The 17,765-nt window shown below is 41.8% G+C and overlaps 1 protein-coding gene across 1 annotated transcript in view; it reads left to right on the forward strand.

Annotated features, from left to right (window-relative positions):
* The window catches only part of LOC116819460 (vesicle-associated membrane protein 1-like), an 86,672-nt gene that overhangs the window by 56,993 nt on the left and 11,914 nt on the right, over window positions 1-17,765 (forward strand). The gene's annotated exons all lie outside the window — the stretch shown is intronic.

Below are 17,765 nucleotides of genomic sequence, written 5' to 3' on the forward strand. Positions count from 1 at the left end.
CTAAATAGGAACCTGAAACATTTTTGATAATGATGTAATTGTAAATACACAATTCCTGCATAGTTTTTAGCGAAGTGCCTAAACATTTTAACCTATTATGTTTCTCTGTTATGTTCTCCCTTCAACTTCACAAACCTAACATACAGTGTCAAGACGAATCTGGCTTTTTAAAATTAACTACAATCCCTGTAGTTCTTTGGGAAGGAAGACAGAGAGCATGTCTACACTACACCGGATTAGCTACATCATAACCCAATAGTATAGCTGCAGCCTAACGCAACAGAAGGTTTCTTTCTGTGATGTAGGAACGCTACCTCCACAAATGACGGTAGCAACATCAGTGGAAGTGTTCTTCGGTTTATATAGCTGCATCTACATTAGAGATTAAGGTTGGCATAGCTACATCAGTTGCGGTACAGTTTTCACTCCCCTAATGGATGTAGCTATGTTGATCTAACTTTTGAGTGCAAATCTAGCCAGAGTGAGGACTCAGATTTCTAAGCAGTTGTAAACACAGAAATATCTTTGGGTATATGCAACGTATTTTGTATGGTTTCAACTAAGGACATATTTATACCCGATGGCTGGAATTTTTAAAAAGTATCTAAACTCCTAGGTTCCCTTTGAAAATCAGAGCTGCTGAATTCCCATTGAGTTCAGTGGAGTGCATGATTTATATGTAAAACAGTTAAGATGTACTACTGGCAAGTAAAGGCAAAGTATTGGATTTGACAAAGATCCAACAATTGTGAGGTCAAGCGGAGAAATTAAGATATAATGGGGAATGCTGGTGACCATTTCAGAGATGGGTTGAGAGAAACTTTGAACAGGGCTATAAGTGAACACCTCAAAATAGAGAGGCGGAGGAGAAGCATCAGATGATAAGTTCTGATATTTTTATTTTACACACCTAACACAGAAACCTCAGACCAATTGATTTGGCATCTGACCCTGAATTGCCATCTGAACAACTCCATCAGAAAATGTTGCAAAGCAAATATCTGATTAGGAGTATTGATTTACATGTCACATTGTTTTGAGATGACCTGAATTCCTGCTTTTGCAAATGATTGTAGTAAAGAGGAATGAAAGAGCCAAATGTCAGTATGGTGGATATGTCTGTAAAAGAATACTGCCTCACTTTATGTTTTCTAACAGAAATGGTGTAAGTCAGTGTAGATTCTTTTAGACAGACATAAAAATGGCCCTACGAGTCAGACCAAACATCCATCTAGCCCAGTATCCTGTCTTCTGACAGTGGCCAGTGCCAGGTGCCCCAGAGGGAATAAATAGAATAGGTAATCATCAAGTGATCCTTTCTCAGCTTCTGGCAAACAGAGGCTAGGGACAACATTCCTGCCCATCCTGGCTAATTGCCATTGATGGACCTATCCTGTTTGTTCTTGTTCTTGCTGGTTTTTGACTGCAAATGGAAGAATACACAATGAACTCTTTCTTTTTGATTCCCACAGCTCCTTTTTGTTATTTAAAAAGATTTTTTTTCAAAGTCTGTGTCTTTTAACCCACACAAGAAGGTAAGCGTTGTGGTTCAGTAGTATCAGGCCCGGAAACCACATAGACACATGTTCTCAAAATCTGGATCCTAAAACTGGACCCACAAAAAATGTGCAGAAAAGTAATTGGAGCCCCCAAAATATCACAAAACAGGTTCACATGACACAGTTACAATCCCTTCCAATTTCTTCTTTGCTTCAGGAAATGATGCTATAGCGATTTATTGATCCTAGCAGCAAATGATGACACCAGTTTAGCTATGCTAGTCACAAGTTAGAAGAGTTTAGAGCTGAGGCTCCATCCATCCCCTGACCCTCCCTACCCACCTGCTGCCTGCTTAATACTCTGTGCCCAAATCCGAGGTCTGGTGGGAATAATTTCTACAGGCTGGTCTACACTACATCGCTAGAGTGACATTTCCCACATTAGGTTAAATTTATAATGTGCTTGTCTACACTACAGAGCCCTTCCTGCTGACCAAAATGGCTTCTAAAATCAATGCCTGTACTCCACCTCAACGAGAAGAGTGCTAGATTCAACCTTCCTGGGTCCAATTAGGGGTAGTGTAGACACAGCACAGTGTATTTTGACTTGTTTGGCCACCAGGAGGTGTCCCAGAGTGCTCCAGTGCACTTCAGCCAGGTAAACAGGAAAAGCCCCTGGAACTTGTAAATTTCATTTCCTGTTTGATCAGCGTGGAGAGCTTACCACCACAGTTGACCATGGCTGCTCAGGTAAGCAAATGTGCTCCAGCATGGAGCATACAGGAAACATTGGATCTGATTGCTATGTGGGGAGAAGAGTCTGTGCAAGCAGAGTTCTGAACCAGCAGAAGAAATGCTGACATCTGTGTGAAAATCGCACAGGGCATGGGGTAAAAAGGCTACACCAGGGACACACAGCAGTACTGTGTGAAAATAAAGGAGCTCAGGCAAATGTACCAGAAGACATGAGAGGCAAATAGTTGCTCTGGTGCTGAGACACAGACATGCCTCTTCTATGAGCAGCTGCAAGCGATTCTAGACGGGGACCCCACCAGTACCCCAACATTCTCCGTGGATACGTTCCAGGGGACCCAGGCGGCCAGAGGCAACAACGAGGAGGACATTGTTGAGGGGGAGGAGAATGTACAGCAGGCAATGGAGGATCCATTCTCCCCAACAGCCAGGTCCTTTTCCTAACTCTGGAGCCATCCCTTCCCAGGACCCACTGGTGCAGGACTGTGATGGCGGGGAAGGCACCTCTGCTGCGTGCACACTTGTAATAACACTACAGGGGTTAAATGCAATTGTGGTTAATGTTGAATTTGAGGTAAACAATTGGGATACAGTGGCGGCCAGTGCAGCCATACAAAGGGTGCTCCCTGGAAAAGTCTGTTCATGTGGCAAGAGTTTCCACACTAAAAAATGTCCCCAGGTTTGCCTTCAGACCACCTACCCTTCTGTGTGTGCTTACCATGCCTGCCTGCAAACCAAAATCTGCTACCCAGTGCTCTGCCATGTGCTGTATGTCGCTGGCAGGCTCTTCTTTTAAAAAACAAAATTTGGCCAAGTACCTCAGGGAATGTATTTACTGCTGTGAGTTTTCATTCATTGCAACAGTTAACCTGTTGTTTTCAACAATGTATGCTTTTCCTTGCAGCTGCAACATTTTCTCTAGTGCTTCCTCCACTCCAGCACAAAGGCTGTCCCAGATCAGAAGGCAAAAAAAATGGATAAGGAAAGATATGTTCTGTGATTTGACGCATTCCTCCGAGGCTGATGGGGCCCAGTTGCATGCATGGAGGCTCACACCCTCAGAGCACATGCACATTGACCAAGAGGGCAGGAAAGCAAGCAGGGAACAAGAGCGTAACACACAAGACGAGATGCTGCGGTTTGTGGAGGAGCAAACAGACATGTTGAGGCATCTGGTTGAGGTGCAGGAAAGGCAGCTAAACCTTAGAGTGCCACTGCACCCAATGATGAACGAGCTGCCCTCTTCACCAAGTTCCGTATCCTCCCTTCCCAGAATGTGGGGCAGGGTGAAGCTCCATTATCCCTTGAACTCAACTCTGGGGGATGATTCATGGAGCAGAAAGCTCTCATTCCCACAGCTTTGATTGCTAGACAGTGCAGTTGTAATAAGTTATGTGTCTTTTCCCCTCCCTCTCTGTGTTATCGGGCCCTTACCAGGTTATCATTGCTATTCATTCCTGTCTCTGTTCTGTGTTTGTTAGCATAATAAAAAAGCATGAATTGAGTACAAGAGCCTCTTTATTCACTGGACATGCTGTGATTGGTGGGGGTTAGTTTACAGGGCAGTACATGTGAAAAAGGGGGCAAGTTGGTAAGGAACAATACACAGAACTGTCACATCAGTGTTGAATCATTCATTAAACCGGTTTTCAAAGCCTCTCGGAGATGCAGTGTGCCTCGATGTGCTCTTCTTATTGCCCAGGTGTCTGGCTGGCAGCCGGGTGATCTGCCTCATCCCCCTACCCTGCCAGAAACTTTCCCCCGTTACTTTCACAGATATTATGTAGAACACGCAAGCAGCAACAACAATCGGAATATTGCTTTTGCTGAGGTCTAACCTAGTGAGTAAACTGCACCAGCGCCCCCTTTAGGCAATTTCTACCACCTTTCTGCACTTGCTCAGCCTATGCTTGAACTGCTCCTTACTGCTGTCCAGGCTGCCTGTGTATGACTTCATGAGCCGCAGGAGCAAGGGGTAGGCTGGGTCTCCAAGGATAACAATTGGCAGTATGTGTGAATTGCTCCATTCCATGGCTTCCAGCACAGCTATTTGTGTGGCATCACATTCTTCAGTGTACCTGTTCCTGGCTAGGCTCTTCAAATACTGCAGGATGAAGCGCCAGGTGTTTGTGACGCTGACAACAGCATACAGCTGAGCGGGGCTCATGCTTGCAGTACTATGGCATCTGAATGAGTAACCCAGGCTTAGGCACAAAAATGATCATTTGCCATTGCTTTCAGGGAGGGAGGGAGGAGCCAAGTGCATCATGAGAGGCTGACGATATGTACCCAAAACACCTCATGAAAATGTTTTTGTCCCATCAGGCATTGGGAGCCTAACGCAGAATTCTAATCGGTCGCAGGAACTGTGGGATAGCTGCCCACAGTGCATCACTCCATGAGTCGATGCTACCCAGGGTAGTGGGGATGCACTCCACCGACGGAATGTGCATAGTGGGGACATACACCATCAATTTTGTAAAATCAGTGGCTACAGATTGACTTCAATAAATTCGACCTAATTTTGTAGTGTAGACAAGCCCTAGCCCTTATGCACCAATTCAACATAGCCTTAAGCATTTGCTTAAGTCAACTCCTTTTCGTCCATGGGATTGATGGTATGTCTACACTGTGATCACAGGGTGTGACTGCAGCTTGTGTAGTGTAACAAGATGGCTTGCCCCACACACTGGAAAGCCTGGGCCTAGCCCACCCAATTGCCTAATAAGCCATGTCAAGTGGTTCCCCTATAAAGAGCAGCTAGAAGCTGCAGGAGTGAGCGGGCTTTAGCAGAGTTTCCGGGAATGTGGGATTAAAGCAACAGATAGGAAAGTCCTGGGCAGGATCCAACAAGAAAGTAAAACAGATGGATCTGATTTGGGGACTTTGAGTTTTACTTTTAAGTTTATTTTCTCTGAACAAACCAGACCCCAAGAAGGACTGTTGTAACTGGATGAGCAAAAAGGTGTGGAGTCTGCATAAAAGGGTCTGGAAGAGGGAGAATATAGAACAGAGCACTGCAGAGGTGCGTCCGTCCACAAGGGAGCACTTGGGTGGTGAACAACCATCTTCCACATAGACCTGAGCTAGTTTTAATCCAGCTAGCTCTGGAACTGGAGCAGTGATCCATGGCAACACAGGCTAGCCACCTGAGTAATTGCGCACAGTTCCAAGTGAGCTTGTACAGTACAAACTACTGTGGCTTCTCCGCTCTGGTACCTGAGCTAACTAAATTAAAACTAGCTCAGGTATATCTACATGAGCTGTATTCATGCCAAAGGGATTGTAGTATCCACATACCTTGAAGCACATGCCTAAGTCTAAGCATTGATGTAAGTGCTTGGCTCAGTAGGGATGGACTACTGAATTGTGGCCTCAGTGATCATTCCAGAGTGTGAAATACAGAGGTGTCATTTTAAAAAATGAATACATTTGCGTGTCTGATAAATGTGGGGAAATCACAGCCTGTCAGTGCTGTGCTCATGAAATATCTGATCACTCTTGCAAAGTCCTCGTTCCTGTTTGATAAGATTACCTTGTGTCTCCCAAGAAGGGCTAGTCTTTTTGCTCTGGTATTTACTAGAAATGTGGGGACAGTTTCTGCTGCAGTTATCTTGACGGTGTTTTCAGTGTGTTATCACTTTGTTCTCAGCTATTTACTGCAATGGCATTCATTCTATCAGGTTATATGTTTCCTTACAAAATCTGGTCTGCTCTTGGGGATTTTGTGCTATAATCCACCTTTGTCTCAGTTCTCAAACAGTTTTATCTCCTTCCCCGTTTCCAGGTCTGTAATTCAAGTAGCTGGTAGAAAATGAAGCTTTTGTATTATCCAAACTTGATTTGGTTTGCTGGGAGTTTTTTTTTAAAGCTGGATAAAGGATACCATCTACTTATAAATTGGAATTCTTTTTATTCCATTTTTTGGAGAAAAGTCAGTTCTGACCGGAAAGTTCCCTGTTCCAATTTTATTTTTCCTCGTGTGTGAAGTCGCCTTAGTTGATGTTGTGGTGAGTGGAATTGTACTCACTGTGGTGACTATATGATGACTGCACCTTTAAGGTCTGGAACTTTTTATGTGATAAAAGCTCAAAAACCATGTCAGTTGACAGTGGGGCTGGATTATGGCATGGACACAACAGGCACATGGGTCCTCAGATCCTAGAGTGGGACTACATCAGAATTTCAGTTTACAAAAAATACTAGCCCTGACGGCTGTGAAGAAAATCTTAGAAGTGTAACCAATGCAGTGATGGCTGCCTGAGTCTGGAGACAGCCTGACACAATCGCTCTGAGAAGAGTGAGCTGCTCCGTTCTTCTGACTAGGATGTTTTATCCCAAGGCCAGAGGTGAAAGTAAGCTGGTACGGTATGGCGCACCGGCAAGAGCTGGTACACAACCAACCATACCGGCAAGGGGCAGCTTCCCCATGCCGGCAATTTAAAAGGGCCCCGGAGCCTCAGGGTAGCAGTGGTGGTTTAAAGAGCCTGGGGATTTAAAGGGCCCACCCCTTCTGGTTCAGGCTCCGCCCTTTGCTCAGGACCCCAGCCCTGCATACCAGTAAGTCCCTTAAGTTACTTTCACCCCTGTCCAAGGCCCACTGTTCTGGGAGATCCTGCCAGCACCTCTCCATTGGGGGGCTGCATTTGTGGCAGGCAGAATGGAGTGCAGTGGACGCAGCCCACAGCTTAACCAGACACATTCTGGTGATTGAAGTTAAACTGCGGTGCTCTCCACCACTGCTCCCATGGGCAGGGGTGGGGGAGGGGGTGGCAGCAGTGGCGGTGGCTGCTGCTTCTGAAGGATATGAGGGGAGTTGTCTCTGAGTAGGGAAGAGGAGCCCCATCACCACAACGCCAGATGTGGGGAGCAGAGCCATGGGAAGGGGTTGTGGCTGTGTGGGGAAACCATAAAAGATCCTATGTCACAGTGTGGGTAGGTTATAACAAGGAACCATTCATTTTGCTAGTTTGGTTTATTTTTATTGTTTCATCCGATTAAAGCCATTGTAATTCATTATAAAGGAGTCACTGTCTTATTTGAATCTGAAGACATAATAGCAATAATTCAAATTTACAGAAGCTCACTTTAAATAACTGTATAGCAGAATGTCACTGTTTGCCACATAGTTGGATCAGAGATGCCACAGTTATTCCTCTAAGCATAAAGGAGACCATATAGTTTTGATTTTTTTACTTTATAAACCTAATGCAGCCATTTCCCAGCTGAACCTTAATTGCTATCTGAACAAATCCATCAGTACTTTGCAAAGTACAAAAACTGTAATTTGTAAATGAAAACCCCGCCTTACTTTCAGATTATCTTAAATCCCAGGCTTTGCAAATGATGACAGCAAGGAAAATGAAAGATCTAAAAATTAATACTTCTGAAGAAAAAATCCTGCCTCATCTTAAATTTCAGACTAAGAAAAACCCCTCTTAAAAGCAACTGCTGATGATTTTGGAAACTCTGACTTAGGAAAATAAGTGCAATAACTCAGATATCAATGTGGCAAATTTTGACTCTAAAAAACCCTCAAAACACTGCACTGAAATAATATTTGTTTTATTTGAGTGTGTTTAGCCCTATAAATCATACTTTTTTTTTCAATCAAGCCAAATGAGAAGATAAATTAGTCAGTCTATACTAGCATAATAAATGATGATCAAATTTTAAAAAAAAAGTCTCAAGGTACATCTTTTCCCCCACCCTCCATGTATATTTAACTGTATAAGCCCCACTAATAGCATACGAGATGGTTGAGGCAGTCATAATAAACTGGTTAAAATATTAATTAATGTGTTGGTAGTGCATAAAATGTAGAGTAGCATATTTGGCTGAGGCTTACAGTAAATACTGTGTAATTAGAGGAAGCCCTTGCAGAATATTGCTTGGTGGTACATGAAAATCAAATGTAGAGGCAGGAACTTGGAACAAACATAACTCTTTACAAAATGAAGGAATCTATCTCATCCAATAGTAATTTTAAATCTTCTTATAAATGCATTTATTTCTCCCAATACAGTAATACTGTGGAAGTTCATTAGTGTTCATTGCAATGTGTAGCAAATTGGGAGTATTATAAATCATATAAGCTAATAGCCATCAGATTGCAGTCTTCTACATGGATGACAGTCATCTCTTTGAGTGCTGAAGGCCTCTAATGGAACATTGAAAAAAGGGGTGTGTTTTTTTAATATGTCTCCATTAAAATAGTCAAAATTCCCTAACAGCACAGGAATCTCCATTTTTGCCCCCTTATTGGAAAGGACTTTCACCATTCCTATGATATCTTGGGGTGTTGAGAAGACAACATCATAACCACAAATTTCTTCCCTGATGTGTAAGTCCACTGGTCTCAATGATCTAAATTCTCTTTTCACTCATATCAGTTTTAAAATGGTCTAACCCTTTTGACTTCAGTAGTTACTCCTAATTTACACTGATGTATATGATATCAGAAGCAAGCCCAGTAAAGTTAAACCACAGATGAATTTGGACCATTCCAAGTGGATTAGATAACAAGTACAGGAAGATCATCAACCACACATACTCTACTGAGGACTGCTGCACCAGCCATAGTAACCATGGTTGATGGCACAATACTCTGCATTGTAAAATGAAATTCCCAGGTCTGGATCAATGAGAAAATTCAAAATCTCTTGGTGCAGCCCTGGAGGTAAAGCCTGATAGCGTCAAGGCATGCACACTTTCACTTGTCAATGGAGGGTTTTAGAATACTGTACATAGGGCTGGTTTTTGTCCATCCTGGTGACGTGGCCAGAGAGGATGCAAACACCTCTTTTGAATGTAGTGAGCAATTGGACGAAGGCCAGATCTCTGTGAGATTATGGCATTTTGCACAACATGGAACCCCTTTATGTTCAGGATTTGTCACTGGCAGCACATTTGGAATGCGTCTAACCACTCCAAGTCTGCCTGTAGGAGGGGTCTGGTTTCTGACATGTTTCGCAGTACAGGTAGTACATGGGTGTGATAGGTCTTGAACTTTGTTTCAGTGAAAAGACCTTTTTTCATTCATAGCTGAGACATGGAGTTCATTCAGGAGGCAGTGAGATCTATTCATAGGAGGATGTTCAGTTTAGTGCGACCACTTGAAATCTGGTTGCAGCCTAGGTAGATTAATTTGTCAATGTTCTTCTCAATGTTTGACCCCCTCACCTGGACTGAGGTTTCTGGTGGCGTAGCTTGAGGTTCTGGACTGTGGTCGTCTGTCATGAGATGTACAATTCCATAGTGTGGCTGGTGTTTCGGAAAACTTGAAGGACAGGACTGAAGTTCTCTGGCTTCTCACAAGCAAGGTGGTGTCATCACCATAGTCTTGGTCAGAGAACACTTCTTGACCAACCTTGGTTCTGATGTATGGAGCAGCAAGTCCTAATATCCAGTCAATAGCTTGACAGAATAGTGCCAGAGTGAGAATCATCCCTGTCATACACCTGAGGTTCCATAGAAATGCAATGAAAGCCATGGACCAGCATGCACTCTCACACTGGTACTGCTTCATATATCATATGTTGACAACAAAGCAACTTTTGATTTGATTGACAAGTCAGCCCTTTGGCTGCAAGATGTTGGCATCCCAGTGATCTTTACATTGGTATGGTACAAGTGTGTGCTTTGGTACAGGAAGGTGATAAATTAGAATTCATGGCTAGGTGCAATTAGTTGGTAATTGTGGTGAGCTACAAAGCCCATAATTGAATATTGCTACCTCAAACTAGGGAGAATTCATATTATCTAATGAACAATACCATGGCTGAATCTGTATCTACAAGACAAATTGCCATTGGCCTCTATTTCTTCTAACCTTTATCAGCAAAGAGCACAGTAAAATCTTGGTATGAAAGTGAGAACATAAAGCCAATCTTTCTGGCCATTGAATCTGGTCAATTGGAAGTTGATGACTGACTTCTTTCCAAAAACATCAGGCAGAGTCACTCTCTGCTTTGAAGGGATTTCTTAGTTTGTTGTCTTAAGCCTTTACACCTAGTTATGAAGAAGCACAATATTTCTTGGTGTTTTTAGACAATTTTGTGCCAAGATACAGAGAGCTAAAATAAGGTGTCTCTTTGTCTGCTATGTATCCATAACCATATATATGTACTCTATTTAACATACAGAATATCAATTCTATACTAATGTTAAATGTGTACAGTTAAGAACACAAAAGACAGTAAATAAGCAATTCAGAGTTGAGCACAATCTTAATTCTGACCCCTTTGTTTATCTGTGTCACAACGTTGTCCTGTAAAGAACAGATATTAATTAAACTACCTACTAAGATGGCATATAGGTTTATGCCAACAAATTTTCAGTATTTCTTTTTCATATTAAATTTATTTTTATCCAAGTACCAGCCAAATTTGAAGAAAATCACCTTAGTTATTTTAAAGGTCTGACTAAAGCTGCTCAAAAAGGTTTTTGTCCAAAAGTGGCCTTTGTGAAAAGTTCTGTTTGTTTGTTGAACTAAACAATTGTTTATCATAGAAATATTCCTTTTTTAACAAAATGTTCTACAATATTTGTTTCCAGTTAGCTAATAATTTTAGTAAACTGTTTTTCTTACTATAAACCAGGATTTTGTTAAAAAAAATAAAATGGAAAATATTATACAAAATGAATAATGGGCCCATTTTAAACCCTGTGAAAGGAAAACAACCTCAAAATGACTTGTGAAAATTAACTGTTTTTTTCCTACTAACTCCACTTGTGAATGAGTTAAATCTGCAAGCTGAAACTTTGTCCTTCAATTTTCAGATTTATTCAAAGCTAGTGTGTAAGTATGGCTATGTAAGATCATTTCAATCTTTCAGCCTAACTCGAAAGAGGGTGTATCTAATGTTGGAGATGAAACAAATGTTGAAAATTCTTCCATCTCAGGACACTCTCAAACTTTACTGAGACTATTCAGTTTTAAACAGTAATTGTTTTATACTGAACCGATTTTCTATAAACTTCACTTGGTTTGTAAATCATATGGAGAATTAAAATCAAGCCAAGTCTGAAGCCTATATGTGCTTGATTCCAACTTGCTGAACACATGAAGTGATAAATATAACAGTAAGAAGAGAGACCATATTTCAAGACCTAAGCAGAGGGAGCCAGAATTAAAATGTTTCTTCTCTGACAAGAAACCCTGATAAACTGGCACATTTTCATTGATTTCCATATTAAATTGATCAGTTGGCAATTTAAAAGAAAATTCTACCTCCTGGTTCCACAAATTAATGTGGTGCTCCAACAGTCAGCTTGGGTTCTTTCCAACCCATCTATCATGTCCAATAATAAATATTCTGGTAGGGTCTTCCAATCCACCTGTGAAACCCTGTTCTCTTCAGATTATCTGTGGCACCTGTGTAACCTAACCTGAGGCTAGTAAGGATACCCACGTGTTGCTTAGGGCACTATTTGGCTTGCAGAGTTTTTATTATAGGTGAAGCAGGTAACACCACCTATTTTGGGGTTGCCTAAGACTTTCCACTAGTTGTGCTTAATATAATTTGATTTTGCCTTCTTCAGAAAATACAAAACAACAAAAAAACACCACCACCCACACAACATAGGAAATTATATACAAATAACCATCTTAAAGGAAAGCCATAAAGTCAAGCACTCCAGAGTTGGGAAATGCCAATTTATGGTTGCCTGTGAAACCCTAATTGTGACCCTTATGTTTATGCATTATTATATAGTTTTTAATTACATGATAATAAGCTATTTTTCTATAGGGCCCCTGCCTCATTCAGTGTACAAGCTGGAGGCACAAGAGAGCAGAACTAAGATTATACAGACAACTGTAAATCTGGCATTTCCTAACTTCAGAGTACTTGACTTTGTTATCTGAATAACTTTCTTTTAGCATATTTTTATATGTAATTACTGTGTATTAACAGCAAGATGGAAAGAACCCAGCCTTGTTTTGGGCCTGCCTCTAATTTTCTCATGACGGGAAGGGGGGAAAGTCTAGTTCTTTTTTCGAGCTATCTAGGTTCATATATAGTCCCTCCTCATGTAGTACTGAGCCCCAAAGTTTACCTGAATCTCATTACCACAGAACAGATTATTTTTAACTTTCTAACATAGTGAAGTTTTATTCGGAAAAGGAAATGAACCAGGAAATCTCTCCAGAGGATTGGAAGGACATAAAGCTAGACATTAGGAGCAGTACAAACTCCCCATCATGAAAAAAATGCTGGTGAAAAATTATGATTAGATATTTTCACACACCAGTCCTGCAAAACAAAATGGACACCAAATTAAAAACAAAATGCTAGAGTGAATGCCATGGGATAGGAAAGTAACCTTCACCATTTTTGGAAATTATCCCAAATGAAAGCCTTCCAGTGTTTAAAACCTAGCTCTCTGGGCCACAGACTGACTTTGTGTTGTTTGTGCAGTGCCTGTTACAATGAGGTCCTTATTCTTCTTTGGGTCCATAAGCACTGCTTTAATGTGAATAATAATGACAACAGAAAATTAATGTCATCATTGTTTAAGGGATATAGCCTCTGAATTCCATGAACGTGGTAAGGAATTGTCCTGATTTTGCTGCATTTGAACAAAGGTTGTTTCACCTTTTGGGAACTGCAATTAATATGGCTCTGATCCTGCCATGAACTCCATATGGATAGACCCCTACTAAAGTCAAAAGGAGTCTGTGCAGACATAGTCTGGGACCTAATTATTAAATCTCTATGGTTGCAAAAATAAATACTGCCTATAGAAATGTGGTTGATGATAGTGAAGAGAGAATGAATAATTTACTGCCTTTATTAGAACACCAACTGAAGAGTCTGAGGCAGGGCGAGCCAAATAGGATGAAATTATTTTAAAAAATAATTGGTATAACTCTATAAAACCAATAGGCCAGATCTGCTGCTGGTGTAAATTGGCATAGTTCGGTAGATTTCATTGGAGCTATACTGATTTATGCCAGCTGAAGATCTGGCCCAGTTAGGTATAGCTACTGTAACTCAGGCCTAGTCTATACTAGCAACGCTAAAATGCTGCCGCTCTTCCAGCGCCCTAAAAATACCACCTCCATGAGAGGTGTAGCATGCCTCCCAGCGCTGGTGCACTGTTTACACTAGAACTTTACAGCGCTGAAGCTTGCTGCACTCGGGGGGTGTTTTTTCACTGTGTAGAATGACAAATTGAAGTCACAACTTTACCTTGGTGTCTACATTTACAGCATAATAATAGAAGACTAGAACATCTGTTTCCACTAGAATTATTCCATCAAATTGGTCGCATGTTCTTTAAATGCTTTAAATTAGACACAGAGGCAAAGTGTGCTCTTTGTCAATGGGGTTGCGTGTGTGTTATCGAGAGCAAAATTCTGCATTCTGTAACATATACATAATTTATATTATGGAAAGAATTACCTACTAATTTGGTAGAATGCCTAAAGTCTTTCAAAACCTATACCGTATATTGAGATATCATGTGATACATCTATTTATCATATACCTGTGACTACCTCATCTGTCTTTAATCCACCTCATCCTGGATTTTTACTCTAATGTTCCAGTCCCTGGGTGGCTTTGAGCAGATACCATTTTTTTAGAACTCAACCTGCCAAAGATATGTTTCTTCCTTGTCCCTCAGCATTTTAAATGTCCCTCCCCCAGAAAATCAATCTAGCCCAAGATCTGGGATGGGCAATATTCAGCCTTGTATTAATAACAGCTTCTCAGCTCATTGTTTCTCTGTACCTAAAAATGTAATGAACTTAGGATCTGAAATGAGATTTTCATTCCACATACCCAGCATCTTGATAGAACTCAACATTTGTTTCTAGCCCTAAAAAGGAATAAGACATTGGACTTCAAAAATTGTAACATTTTATGTATTAAAAAAGCCCCTCTTGTAAACACAAATCATCAGCTGTTATATAACTCAGGGTGCTGACATGCATTACAACAAATTGCTTTGGCTGACTACTACCTCACAGAAATGATTTCCTTGCTAAATGAAGCAGCCCAGGTGGGTCAGTTTAATTGCTGACAACACTGAATAGCAGCAGTGAAACTGACTGATCTGGGCTGTTTCATTTAGCAAGGAAGCCTTGAGGGTCACAACTCTGAGGTAGCCCTTCACATGAGCTGCTGAGGAGCCAGGTGAGGGAGCTGGCAGGAAAGCTGGCAAGTTTTGAAACCTGCCTATATTCCATTGGAAGATTGGTTGAAATTGACACATTTCCACAAAACATTTTGCATTTGATAAATCAGGATTTTACAGTGTAAAAATGTTCTGCTAGAAATTTTCCAACCAACTCTAGTAAAGAGAACACCTCCGTCTTGCCAGTGTTTGGAGTATAGGAAATCTGGAATAATGTGGGGAAAATTCTGTGAATGCTTCCAGTCCTTTTGGCTGAATTAACCTGTACAGGGGACAATGTGGTCCCTGAACACACAACTGAACCCTAATTCCAACCAAATAAGAAGGCATCAGTGAGACTGGTGAGAAGACTATGGTATAGCAAATTAGGGAGTGCTTCTGATTTATGCAAATTCATTTTAGGCATAGATAGGGAGGCAAAAGTGCCTTTTAAATATTGGGCAGAAAATGTGTATAGAACCGAGCACCCAGCTTTTTAGCCAAACTTGGGTGTTTTCATTTTGGGGTCCTACAAAGATTGGGATGCAGAAGCATGATCAGAAATTGAGGCTTGGTGCAGTATGGGGGATGGGTAGCAACCCTACCCAGCTTGTCCTTGAAGAATGTGTCTCCCCTATAGGTTACCCTTACTAGCCAAAGCAAGTGGCTGGTTCAAATAATACCTCTTTCCATGTATTAGCATTCTGTAGCCTCCGAGATTTTAACAAAATATAGCCAGGGGATGGCTGCGTTGTTGTGTTTTTTAAACTAGCAAATGGGTATTTCACAATTTTTCCACATAAATTACCTTGTTGGGTTGATGGGAAAAGGGTCTTTTCCTCAAGAGCCATGATGATATTTTACAATTTCAACTGTAGGATCCCAGAACATCCTCCCAAAACGTTATCCATACAGGGTGCGTTGTTTGAATTGGTTGTACATTATGGTCCAGTTTCTGATCTTTGTTATAGTAGTGTAAATGCAGAGTACTCCCACTGATTTCATTGGAGTTGCTATGATTTGAGGCTGGTGAAATTTGTTCACAGTATAGCTTTTTGTGTTCATGGCAACTGATGGGAAGTTCACAAAGGATGTGCTATCTATCATATGACTCAAGCCCTTTCAATCAAAGCTTGATAAATGATTTATCATAATAAAAGAAGTGTAATATGCAGCATTGATCTCAGTAAGTGAACAACAATCTTTCTGAGGGGCTCTTGGACTTGACAAAATGATGACATATGAACACTGAGGGTGCATTTGAGGAATGAACACACCTCTATGAAATGCAAGGTGTTGTGGCAGTTTTCTAATATGGACGTAATTCCAGTCACATTAATTAAGCCCTGGTAGAAAGGAGTGATTCAGAGAGACACTGTGCTCCCTTGGGCTGTTGTTATGGGGGATGCATTGGGAATGTAAGAGAGGGATTTGTTGAGGGGTCCCCAGTTCAAATGTTCAGGGATTTCCTCAGCAGTTATTGGAAGATTTTATTTCTGTTGCAGGAGGAATTGATGGGGAACCTTTAGAAAAGGGAAAGAGTCACAGGTTTGATGTGTGGGCTTGAAGAATGGCTGCTTGAAATCATTAGGACCTGTCAGGCGAGTGGGATGATTTGCCCACTGAAGTTCAATCACCAGGACAGATTGGATCTGTCAGATCATCTTAAGGAAATGTTTTTTAAAAGCAATTTTGAAGATGACCGTGCTGGTCTTGTATGTAAGGTGGGACATCTGGGTTCTGTTTCTAGCTCTGCCACATATTGTAATCTGTGCTCTTGGGCAAAGGATTTTAGCCAGGTCTGTTGCTCTGTAGTGGCAGTTGGTGTTTGATACTGCCCAGGCTGGGTTGGTTAAGTACTGCAGTGTTCCTCAGAGATCCTCCCCCTTGCCATAAACAATCCTCAGCCTAAATTTCCTCCCAGCTCTTTCTTCCTCTCCTGTTATTTGTCCTCTTTCTTGATGCATCTCCTTGCTTAGCTCACTCTCAGCTTTGCTCTGATTCACCAGGGTGGTTTTACATTCACAACACTGAGTAGAGGGGGCAGGTTCTCAACCTTATCTCCCCTCAGCGGCTCAAAGACGAGGGGAGGAGCCATGCTGAGTGACCACATCAGCTCTCTTCCTGCTCACTCTATCAACTAATTTAGATCAGTGGCTGGAGGAGGAGCTCTGAAACTGCTCCCTGCCCCCAAAGCTCCATCTGCTGGTGATTGGCCATACTGCTAAGCTGGGCTGTAACCTAAGTCAGTAGGCCTAGCTGCAGGGCAAAATCCTCCCAGCCTGAGAGAAAAGGAGAAATGTAGGTCTACGGCTTGACATTGCTCAGCTAGCTTAAGGCCCCAGAAGGGGCTGGTAGTGAAGCAAAGTATAACAGTGGAAGAGAACTGGATGGTGGGGGAGTCAGAATGAGAATGATGAGCAGAGAGTGAACAATGCAGGTAAGGGTTGCTGGTGGGGAGCATTTGAAGTGGGTGATGCAGGATGGGGAGTGGCTAATGACAGATGAGGATGTGCACGGAGAATGGGATCATGGGTGGTTGGTAAAGAGGCAGAAGCGAGTCAGGAATGGGGAAGATGAGAAATTAAGATAAGGTAACACAGAACAAGAGAGGAGGAAGGGAGGAACTATTCTAAATCATTATTAGAAAACGGAAGAGAATGGGACGAAAGAGAATCAAAACAGCCAAAGAAGGCTTAGCATGCCATGTATTTTCTCTCACTTTATACACAGCTAATGCTTATAAGAATCTGAGTCACTGCCCTCCCCAGCGCATTGGTTGCAATCAGATCACTTGAACTGAGGATTTATGAACCCTGGGGCCAGATTTATAGAACTAGGCACACCCACGTTTTGCTCTTTGTACTGCAAACCCAGCCATTTTATAAAGAGTTGAACCTACTTTTTCAGTTCTCCTGGTTGTGCCACCAGTGCAAAGTGGTTTAGAGACCAAGCCTCAAGTCTTTTTTTTTTATTTTTAAGCCACTGTAACAAAGTTAGGCCCCACCTACACATGCTCGCTGTGGTTGCTGTTTGATGCCTAGTTCTGCAGTTGACGAATGAATGGATTTACCCTAGCTGCCAAGGGAAAGTTTTCTAAAGCTTTCGTGTATCTGCCTAACCCCTGAGAGGGGCTTTGTTAGACTGTATCTTGCATTGCAAGCAGGGCACAGCATGGCTAGTGAAAACATGGAAATGAATTGCACAGAAGCTAACTGAACTGCTTGGTTAGATGCCTGTTATGCATTGTTCCATGGACATTCTGAGCAGCACTTCCTCCTCCCTGACTTCCACTGCTCAGCCGGGGAAGAAAGATGATTGATAGCTAATCGAAGGGCCCTATCCAAGGCACACAGGATTCCTGTTGACTCCAGTAGATTTGCCTGAATC

This window comes from Chelonoidis abingdonii, chromosome 8 (genome assembly GCF_003597395.2).
Source record: "Chelonoidis abingdonii isolate Lonesome George chromosome 8, CheloAbing_2.0, whole genome shotgun sequence".
Taxonomy (NCBI): domain Eukaryota; kingdom Metazoa; phylum Chordata; order Testudines; family Testudinidae; genus Chelonoidis; species Chelonoidis abingdonii.